This window comes from Mesocricetus auratus, unplaced genomic scaffold, assembly GCF_017639785.1.
Source record: "Mesocricetus auratus isolate SY011 unplaced genomic scaffold, BCM_Maur_2.0 Super-Scaffold_6731, whole genome shotgun sequence".
Classification (NCBI taxonomy): Eukaryota; Metazoa; Chordata; class Mammalia; order Rodentia; family Cricetidae; genus Mesocricetus; species Mesocricetus auratus.
This window is the reverse complement of record NW_024429185.1, coordinates 12,546,814-12,558,188: the sequence shown is the minus strand read 5'-3', so window position 1 is coordinate 12,558,188 and position 11,375 is coordinate 12,546,814. Positions and strand designations below refer to the sequence as shown.

The following is an 11,375-nucleotide window of genomic DNA, read 5'->3' as shown; positions in this document are numbered from 1 at the left end:
CATCTCAGAAGAGATTTAAAATAAGTATGACGCTGTTACAGAGTTGGATTGAACCTCTGAAGCTGTAAGAGAGCCACACCAATTAAATGCTTTCTTTATAAGAGTTGCTGTGGTCATGATGTCTCTTCACAGCAATAGTAAACCCTAAGACAGTGCATTCCTTGCAATAAACGATCAACGGTTGGCTTTTGTTCTTAATGTAGTAGGTCATATCACCTTCCCTTCCATCAATCCTTTTCTTAAGACTGTCTTTCTCCTTGTATAGTTTCCCGAGAATACCACAGAGAGTGAGAGCTGGACCACTAAGTATCACAGTCTCAAATAGAATTCAACTCCAGCCAACTAAGCATCTCTAACAAAGGTCTACTTTTAGATGTGTGTGGGCAGAGAAGAGAACCAGAAAAGCATGGTGAGGCACCTAGAGGCTAGCAACAGAAGAAGCTGGAAGACAAAACACTGAGTAAAGGTGAGAGCTGTGGCCAAGAAGATCCATATGCCTCAGGGTCAAGGAAAAGCAGAAGGTGTTTTCAGGGGACCAAATTACCCGAACTTATTCTCCTCTGATACTTTGATCTCCTGTTGTGTTAATTATTCACTGAGTCTACTCAGAAGTTCTGGTGTGTGATCCCTAGGGATGAGAGCGTGGTGTTAAGAAGGAAGGGAAGAGGGCAGATCTTGGGTGGGAACAAATGGAGAGTTACCAGTGCAGAGCAGCCTTCCTCTGTGTGACCCAGAGTCTCAGAATGTGTTATGTTGCCTCACAGCACAGAACAGGAGGTAGGAGCTCCAAAAGACTGGTCAAAGTGACCATTCCTGGCATTAGAACAAGCCAATCTCATGAACCTCCTGGCCCGTCACACAAAGGAGGGTTTGTACAGCCCTAGCAGAAAACAAACCAAGAGGAAGGTAGTTTACAGAGGGTCCTTCAACATGGGCAAGATCATAAGAGAAAGAATGAAAGAGCAATGTCTCCACATTAAATGAGGGTTAAAAGAGGCCCGAAAACTAACTTCAACATGCTACCCTTGGTTTGAAATTAGGTGACAAAAGTTATTATACAACTGACAAAGTTTAATGGAATCTATGGGTTAAAACACTGTGGTGCTCTCACCTTGAGCACTGTGTCATGAGAAGAGAAGGGGATGCCAAACATCTTTGTTATGGTGAACAGTAACATGCACTAGGAAATGATTTGTAACAAGGGTCAGTGTGCACACATTACTTTCAGCTGGTTAAGTAAAATATGTTGGGGGTAGAGAGATGACACAAGGCCTAAGAGCACTGGTTTCTCTTCCAGACACTCTAGGGTTCAATTCCCAGCACCTATGTGGTGACTAACCACCATCAGTAACTCCAGTTCCATGGGCCTCTGTGGGTACTTGGTTCATGGGGCAAGGCAAACTCCCATACACATAAAGTAGAAATAAATAAACCTTTAAAAATATGTTTTGTGTGAAAGGGGGAGGATAGATAGTAGATAGATAGATATAGATAGATAGATAGATAGATAGATAGATAGATAGATAGATAGACAGATAGATTGTGTGTGTGTGTGTGTGTGTGTGTGTGTGTGTGTGTGTCTGTGTGTGTAAGCATGAAATTATATTAGGAGAGGAAGAACCAAGTGCAGACTGAATATGCCCTTGACAGGAAGTACTCATTTGCATGGAGAGGATTAGTCCCCCACTGTCTCAATGGAGTCTCATCAAATACATGCGTCTCAGATGGCTCTAGGCACCCAGTGATTCCAACCATTATAGAGAGAATTCTGTTCCTCTCATGACAATTTGTGAACATTATTAGCTGCTTCTCATTCTTATTAGAAATTAAATTGTTATGATAAAACTGGAAGAAATTAGGTGAAGGAAAATGTCCTGCTATGTCTTGGTTGGAGGGCTTGGCATGAAACTGGAATTTTCTGCCTCTTGTGTAAGGAAGTGAGTGAATGATGGGCATAATATTTATGCCAGCCTTACAATTGAATTGTTTTCCACCTCCAAAGTAGAACTGCTAATATAACATTTGCTCTCTGGGGTGAGAACGGTTTGTTTATTTCCCCACTCCTTCATCCCATTCCCTAAGCAGTTGTTTCCAAAGACTATGATTGCATATATTGAGCACACATGTCTTTTTGGAAGTCAGAAAGAAAACCAATAATTGTGATTGTTTTCAGTTCAAGGAGGGTATAAGCAAACCTACTATGGCTCTGAGCAAAGTTGGCATGCAAAGATACCTCTAGGATGCTTCTGATGAGACCAAGGATAGTGTATTTGCTGGGCGGTCATTGCTTCTCGTTTGGGGGAATTTAGAGACAGGGAAACGTCCATGTTTTTCCCTATGCTGTCTACTTCAAAGACTTACACAGGAGTCTCAGAAAAAGAAACAATTCTATGATGTCATCAACATAGACTTGAGGGAGAAAGCCTGATATACAAGTAACATTTTATTAGATTAAGAGACCCAGTTACTTCCTATTAGTTTAATTGCTATTCTTCACAGCATCATAATTTTAATGTGCTTTCAATTCAGCAAACAGGGATTAAGCTCCAGATGTGTCCCAGGCACCATGGGAAACTTGATCAAATAAAATATCTTCACAAGCCACCATTTACTTTTTCCAGAAAAATTAAGGGCCATGTATATATGATCTATCCAGCATGTGCAATTTCTGCCAACATAGGACTTCATTTTTTTTACATTTTAACGTAATTTATTTATTCTGGAAGGGTGCATGTGTGTCATAGGTGTTGTAATTTTAAAAAGTGCCATGAGAGAGAAAGATGCCATGTGACAGAGTTCAAGTGGAGGGTTTTTATTATTATTGTTATTATTATTATTAGAGAAAGTGATCATAAAAAAGGGAAGAGGGAGGGGAGAGCGACAGGAGCAGCAGGAAAGAGGAAAGAGAGAGACACACAGAGAGAAATACTGACAGAGGGAGAGAAAGAAAGAGAAGAGGATGAGAGGTAGGCAGGGCCCTTTTAAAAGGGAACGTAGTAAATGTGCACAGGTGGTGCTCTTGGTGCAGCTGAGGGCATATCCTGTCAGAATCCTAAGGGCAGGCCAGTGCAGATGCCTGAAGACTAACACAGGGATTGTGTGGAGGTCAGAGGACAGCTTGTAGAAATCAGTTCTCTCTCTTTCTTTCCACCATGTGGCTCCCAGGAATCTAACTCAGTCCTCTGGCTTGGTGTCAAGTGTTTTTATCTACCACGTAACTCATCAACTTCCAGTATAGGACTTCCTCTAAGACCTATACTGCAGGAAGGAATACTTCAGGATATTCACTAAGAGTATGGCTTGGCTGTTACTGAGGACTAAAGGGAGGGCCCATTCAATTATAGATTCAAGAGCTGCAGCCTCCAAAGTTCCTTCATAGGTAGTTGGGTCATATAATAGCAATTTGTTTGTTAAAGTATATTATTTTGTTAAGCCATAGCTGCATATCAAAACCACAATTTTGACTACTATATCTGGTTTGGTAATGCAATCTGAAAAACAGAAAAGCAAGAATAGGCAGGTGTTCTGTTGACTAGCATAATTGCCTTGCAGTGTCTTTGAATTTATTGATAAGAATGATGTACAGCATCCAACCCTAATCTCAGAAGATTTTCCGTACATTTGTAACAACAGCCTGACATCATCAGAATAAATTCATAGGTTCCTAAGTAGGAACTTTGAAAAAGTAGCATTGACTTGGATGACTTGATACATTCCACCATTTTTGCTAAATTAAATAACCTAACAGTTGTATAGTATCCTTATGCACTTGAATTTTAAGACCTACAATAATATAATGTGGCCATTGAAGTCACTATAGAACCTTTTTTACAATATGGTAAAATGTCCATGCTAAAGTGTTATGGGCTAGATAACCTTGAAGATGGTTCATAATTCCTCCATGGCATTAGCACATGTAATTTGCACATTTAGTCAGCCTGACCAGTATAGCACCCCATAAGGGCACTTTTGATATTTTTATAAAAATGACCATAGCTTCTATATTGAAAGACTGTTTACCTCCTTCCTCCCTTCTCTTTCTCCCTCAATCCCTCCATCCTGTGTCCATTCTCTTTAAGGGAAGGTCAGTTGTCATATGAGCAACTCTATAGAGACACAAGCCTGGTCAAGAACTGCAGTCTCTGTCAATAGCCACAAGAATGAAGTTGAAGGCTATTTCTCAAGCCCCTAACATCACCAGGACAACCTTGTAAGAAATCTCCACCCAGAATGCTGGGCTAAATCTCCTCAGCTTCTCATTCTCAGAATCTGTGTCACATGATAACTGCTTATTATGTTAAGCACTTAAGCCTTGTGTTAGCTTGTTATGCACAGGTAATTCCCACCATTGAATGAAAAACAGACACAGATGATAGGAAGGTTGTCAAAAGGTTAACTTTGACTAGCACTGAAAAGTTATGAATGGACCAGCGAGATGGCTCAACACTAAAGGTGTTAAGACTGAGTTAGATCCCCAGGACTCACATGGTAGAGTGAGAAGTGACTCCAGCAGGTTGTGTTCTGACCATGCAGGTCATGGGACACACATGCACATCTATAAATGATAGATGATAGATAGATAGATAGATAGATAGATAGATAGATAGATAGATGATACATTTTTTAAGTTATGAGTGACTTTCACTTTTTACCACATTCCCTGGACTACTCATACGAATTTCATATAATTTCCTTTAAAACAGAAAAAAAGGAGTTGTTTGCATGTCTGTTTTAACATGAGGTTTTATTTAATATGGATTTTCTCTCATTTTATTGTCAGATGGAAATTAATTCTCCTGAGAATTATGTCTCATAGAGGTACCTCACACAATAGTTGGAAACCTTGAGAAATAATTTTACATTTTGATATAATTTATGTTTCCAGAAAATTTAAGAATACTATAAATAATTTCTGCACACCAACACTCCTGTACACCAACATTATTTAACTATAAACATCTTACAATGCACATGTGATGTGTGTGTGTGTGTGTGTGTGTGTGTGTGTGTGTGTGTGTGAACCTGCTGTGAAAATATGTCTATTGGAGATCAAACCCTCCTAGGCTTGGAACTCATCATTCTACTAGGCCAGCCATCCGCTGGATCCTTGGAATCCTACTTGTCTCCGTCTCCCCAGTACTGGGATCACAAGCACAAACCACTAAACCCATCTTTTTCATGTGGGTTCTGAAGATTGAACTCAGGTCCTCGGGACCTCACAGCAAACACTTTACCAACCAAGCATCCTCTAGGCCCCACATATAATTTGCCATTCTGGGTAGATCGTCACTTTGACACCATTTTATATTTATTCATATAATTATTTTACTAATTTTGAAGTTTCTGCTAGAGCATAATTTCCATGGCTTTTGGGTTACCCTTCTATGCTAGAAGTTAAAATAGACTCATTACCAAATACTCAAAATTTTGCTTTCTGTGCCCACTATGTGCCAATGGAACAAATCTCAAAATGTGAATCAAAATAGCTTATAATTCCAGCTCCATTTCTTTAAACAATTAATGGTATAGTAAAGGAAAACCAGTGTGAGGAATCCACGCTTCTAAACTTCACCTCATGCAAAGAAAATGGCCTTAAAATTAGGGTTAGATTTCAAGGACAGTGGCCATCACCAAAGCCTGGGGATACTGGCCAAACCAAATCATGTTAAGCTCAATGTCCAAGAAAACAGATCCATGAGCAGTGGTAATCTTGTTATCTGTGAAATCACATCTACAAGACACAATTAAAACAACATTCAATACTCTTTGCCTGTGACTAGGCAGTAAACAGAAATAAGAACCAGATAATGTTTCAGATAATTGAAATGTTATGAAACAGAAAAGTTCTATCCAACACTGCAGGGATTTTATGAACTTTGTCAAGTCTCTGACCAATTCAACTCTTCTATATGCTAGAATTCCAGTAAATTCATTCTGTATGCTTGCACCCCCACCCCATATATATATATGTGTGTGTGTGTGTGTGTGTGTGTGTGCGCGCGCGCGCGCGCGTGCGCGCGTGCGTGTGTATACTTTCTTCTTATCAAGAGTCTTGAGGCACACACAAACTACCAATGACAGTGTTGGAAAGTTTATAAAATCAAAGAATTGATCATATGGAAATCTTTTGGAAAATTCTAGAAATAGTAAATTTTTTAATATTTTTCCATCATTAATTCAGCTCCTCCTGTGTGATAGTTTTATTAGAAGAGAGAAAGAAATGACTGTCGAATAGCCAAGGTGCCTCATGGAATGCGTGTTCTGGTAAGAGGAGGAAGACAATACACATGTACAAAATTAGATGATTGCTTTAGAAGCTGAAGCAGACGAGGAAATGAGACAGATAATGACAATGATTTGTGGTGTTTAAGGTGCAGTTGTTAGAGAAGGATTTGATAAATGGGAATAGTGGCCTAATCATGGGAAGGAGGGAGAGTTTCACACTCAAATTTGAGTGTAAAGACTCAAAAACAAAAGCAAGCCTGAAGTATTAATAGAAACATTAATAGAAAAAAAGGTACATGCCTTGCCAAATCCTCACAAAAGGGGTTAATTCAAAAGATAAATAAAAAAATTAAGGTTCCTGTATTTGTTCCTTTTCTCACCACTTACCAGAATGCCACCAGAAACAACTTAACACAAGGGACAACGAAGTTAGCTCAGGTTTCAGAGGGTCTCAGTCCACCACGGCAGAAATGACATGATGGCCGGAACAGTGCAATTTTGTGGGTAGGACCTTAAGTCAGAGGCTTTTTCCTTACAGCCACGGATGGGAAAATAGAGCTGAGATCACCCAGTGGAGCCAGAAGCAGGTGTTGTCTTGGAAAGCTGCCCCACTGACCTACTTCTGCCAGCCAGGACCAAAAGTATGTCTGCTTCGTATCAGTGGAGTGCTCAGCCACAAATGGGAAATCTACATCAGTCCCCCCACGAGGCTCAGGGACCATCACCGAAGAGGGGACACACGGATTGTAGGAGCCAGGGGTCTAGGATTACTTAAGCAAAACAGCATATTCTGAACATGGCAGGACAATCTCAGTCATAAACTCACAGTAGCTTTGGTTGCCTGCACAAGACATGCATAGGAACAAGCCAGTCAGCATGGAGTACAGAAGAAGGAGGGGCTCATGAGTCACCTAACTGAGGGGTTAATGACAGCTGGTGGCTTCTGGTTAAGGGAGAGTCGGGTTTTCTTTAAGGTTGTGGCCCCTGGCAAATGAAAGCTTCTGTGGATGTCCTCAAACCTACGATTGAATGGGCAGCAAAAACTGGACTTGGTGGTTATTTAAAAAAAAAAAGAAGAAGAAGAAAAAGGGAACAAAAGGTTGGGAGGGGCAAGAAAGGGATTAGATGGGAAAAGAGTTGGGGGAACAGAAATAAATGTGATCACAATGCATTATATAAAATTCTCAAAGAAATAATAAAAAATATATATTGAAAATTAAAGTTCCACTTCAGCATTGCAGAATCCAGAGAGTCTGTCACCTCTACACTCATTAATTTAAAAAAACTATTCCTCGAAGCATCTGAGGAAATTACAAATTAATCAGAATAAAGACCTCAGGAAGAGAGGGGAAGACGTGGTAAAGGACAAGGACCCGGGAAACCAAATGATCAGGACAAGTGAAGGCACTCTTGCCATGTTTAAGCAGTTGTTACAGAGATGCCCTGACTGGAAGAGAGCATGACTAAACAACGCTTCTTCAAACCAGATGCAAATATTCAGATCAACACAACAACTAAACCTGGACATTGAGGAAACAGATGAAGATGGAAGGCTCCAAACTCTCAGCTTTGTAGTGACAAGGGAGCCTCAGACAGAGCTTAACTTACACTTTGCTCAAAAATGTGTGCCAACGTGCTTTGTTGACACCCCTGGGTGGCCTGCCCCTTTCTGAACAGAAACAAAGGAGGAGTGGATGGGGGAAGCAGAGGGGAGGGAACAGGAGGAAAAGAGGGAGAGGAAACGGGGGTCAGGATGGAAAAAATTATTAATAAAAAAGAAGAAAATGTGTGCTGATATGACTGTTTATGCATGCAACTGTCCGCTAAGTATAGAAAATTTTGCTTATTATCATAATTTATACATAATTTCTAAGCACCTGGGGAAGAAAATCCATAAAGAAAATATAGACTATGACTCAACCCATATGACCTTCTGAGACAGGTAAAACTAAAAAGACTATACAAAAATAGTAATAAAAAACTTAAAAACCTGTCCATGGTTTCTGGTGGCTAGGTGTGGGGAGGTGAGGGACACACAGAAGGAGGGTGAGCATGTGGAGTATGGGGAATATGAGTCAGTGAAACTACTCTGTAAAACATTGCTGTGGGGGAATTCATGACATTGTTGTTTCAAGAACTCAGAGAACTGTGCAGCACAGAAGGAACACATAGAAAACCCTAGGACTTAGCTACTAATGACGAGTCAATATTCATTCATCAGTAATCATGTAAACAATACATGAACACAAGATATTAGCCCTGCAAGAAAGTAGAGATGGTTGAGTGTTCAAGAGCATCTAAGGGTGATTCTTGTCCCTTTTTTATTCTTGGAAATATAAATGTACTTAAAGAGACACATCTATTGTCCCGCGCTACCGTCTCACCAGCAAGAACGACGCGGCACACTTAGGATCCTTCTGCAGAACAGCTTTAATGCATCTTGAGAGGGAGAGCATAAGCTTACAGAGCGGAGACCCGGGGAGTGAAAAGCCCAACCTTTATATAGCTCAGCAGTCCCCGCCTCGGACGTGTCATCTCCTGACTGGCTCCTGCTCGTCATCCTATATGATGCCACGTGAGAGGCAGAGAGTAAGGGATGGAAAAGTAGCAGGCACATGCGCACCAAGGTTGTTTACTCCAACTGACAACGGGCGTCAGCACCATCTTGTAACGGAGAATGTGGGGGCGGCTCCCCACAATCTATCACTGAAAAATAAAACATTTCTGGGAGCTCTAACTGCCATCCTTCAGGAAAGACATCATTGGCCCAATGTCTCACCTTGTCAGCATGTCAGTCCCCCACCCTGAGATGGGGTAAGGAATCTCTCCCCACTTGGGAGCACAGTGAATTGAACAGACATTCCACCCCATTGCTACTTTTGTTCTGGTGTTGAGATCACGCACATGGCATGTATTTACTCTAAAGAAGGCAACATTGAACATTCGTATATTCTCTACAACAAGTATATCACAGTGCTCATTGAAAAACTTCCAAAACTAAGAGATGACAAATCAGCTACCGTTCTTGAAAAGAAAGAAGTGGTCAAAAAAATTAAAGAATGAGATTGGGTGCATTCAAGGTGGTATGGCCATAGACACGTTGCTTTCCTTAAAGCAGAATAATGTAAGACTGAACTCTTGAAAAGCATACCAAAGACTGCATGCAGTATAAAGAACGAAAGAAAAAGGAGGAGGGACTTGTCAGAACACCACCTTCTTATAAAAGTTGGAAAAAGACAATGAGTTGCCCAGCCGCAACACCTAATGCAGGAGCAATTGCATGCCTGAGGGGAGATGATCCAGAAGTAAGAGCTTGAAAAAGAGCAGCTAAAGACTGTCCAAGTGTTCAGGAAGGCAGACTCTGGCCTGTGCAGGCCTCTGCAGCCTGACCCGGAAATGCCATGCAGACATGTGGTCCCCACCTCACCCTTCACATCCACTCAGACTTCAGAACACAAGCATGAGGCCAGCTAGGCCATCCTTGGTGGGCAGGTCCCTGAAACAGAACACTCAGTGTCATAGGAAATGTCCCTACTACCAAAGGCCTGTACCACATTGTGGTGCTACACAATCTCCAGCTTGCCACTGACAATACCACCAAAGGCACTGAAACTTGTGGAGTCCTCTGTGGGAAAGTGACAAGAAATGAATTAGCAATCACATATGATCTCACCCCCAGACAAAACAGTAGGCCCAATTAGTCAGGGAGTATAGCCCCAAAGGACCAAAATTAAGCAAATTGGGGCCATAGACATAACCAATCCAACACAATGAGTTATTCAGTAAACGATGCTGGGAAAACTGAACTGCTCAGAAGAGAAAAGAATGCTAGACTCCTATATTACAACACGATAAATTCCAACATTAAAAATTAAAGGTAAAAATGGCAATATTTCGATAGCAAAGTTAAGAACAATGTGGAGGAATTATTTGCAACATACATGGCAATGGATTATAGGCCAAGCATAGACAGATGCTTGCAATAAATTCAGGAGGGATAAAGCAGGGAAGGAAAAAAACAGAAATGGCTAATTCACCAAAGAAACAAATAGGTTCTATATTCTATAAATCTCTGTGGCGACTTTGAGCCTGAAATTCCCATCAACTCTGAATTATATTGCCACTTCAGAGTTATACAGAAGAGCTAAACAAAAATTTATAATCCCTCCAGATCATTTAAATCATCTGTCTCTTTGAAAAATGGAAGAGCCTGTTTGAACACTGGTAAATCCTATCTTTTCTCTTTTTAGGATGAGAGATTGTGTCAAGTGACATGGCAGGAGTATTTCAAAAGAAGCCAAGCACCTAGCAGCCTAGGCAAAGGCCAGCCTTGACGAAATAGTTAACGCATGAATGTGGAAGCCATGGTCACGAAAGAAATAAAGACTTCATAAGTCCGATAAAGAAAAGTTTAAATTGAAGGCCATTCCTACATAGGAAAGGATGCCTGGATAAGGAAAGCAGCAATCGGTCAGCATCTTGGTAATTCGATGGGTGACTGTTTTGTTTTGATGTGGCATATGAACCCTACGGTCTTCCTTACCATCTACCACAGGAAGAATTGTTCGTTTTCAGTCTATGTGACATATTTGGGGAGTTCTCTCACCTACAAGATTTTCACACACACACACACAAACACACACACACACACATATACACACACACACAATGTGGGCTAAGAAAACGGGACAGATTGTGAAACGTATGTCTGCATCTGTTTCCTCTTCTAAAAAAACAGACAAAATACCACTTATTACATCAAGTGTTTTCAGTGCTAAATGAGAAAGTATCTATACAGGTTGTGGGGTGTTGTGGTGATTTTAACTGTTTTTCTTTCCCGTCCCTTCTGGTTCGTTTTTTGTCAGTGTGACAAATACCTAATGGAGACCACTGGAAGTCTAAAGATTTATTTGGGATCGAGGTTTCAGATGTTTCCATCTGTGGTGAGCTGGCTCCACTGCTTTCAGACCTATTATACAGCAGAACCATCGGGGAGGAAGGGTCTGGGAGGGAAGGCTGCTCACCTCATAGAGGCAGGAAGCAGAGAGAGTGCATCAGGGAGGGAGGGGCTGGAGCCCAATACAATCCATGTCCACTGATAAGGTCTCCCCTCTTATTTTCTCTCTTTTTTGTTTGGGTTTTGTTGTTAT

General features: G+C 40.9%; 1 pseudogene; it reads left to right on the top strand.

Annotated features, from left to right (window-relative positions):
* Positions 1-6,252: 6,252 nt before the first annotated feature.
* LOC110341854 lies at positions 6,253-9,926 on the top strand (annotated as a pseudogene).
* The last annotated feature ends 1,449 nt before the right edge of the window (positions 9,927-11,375 follow it).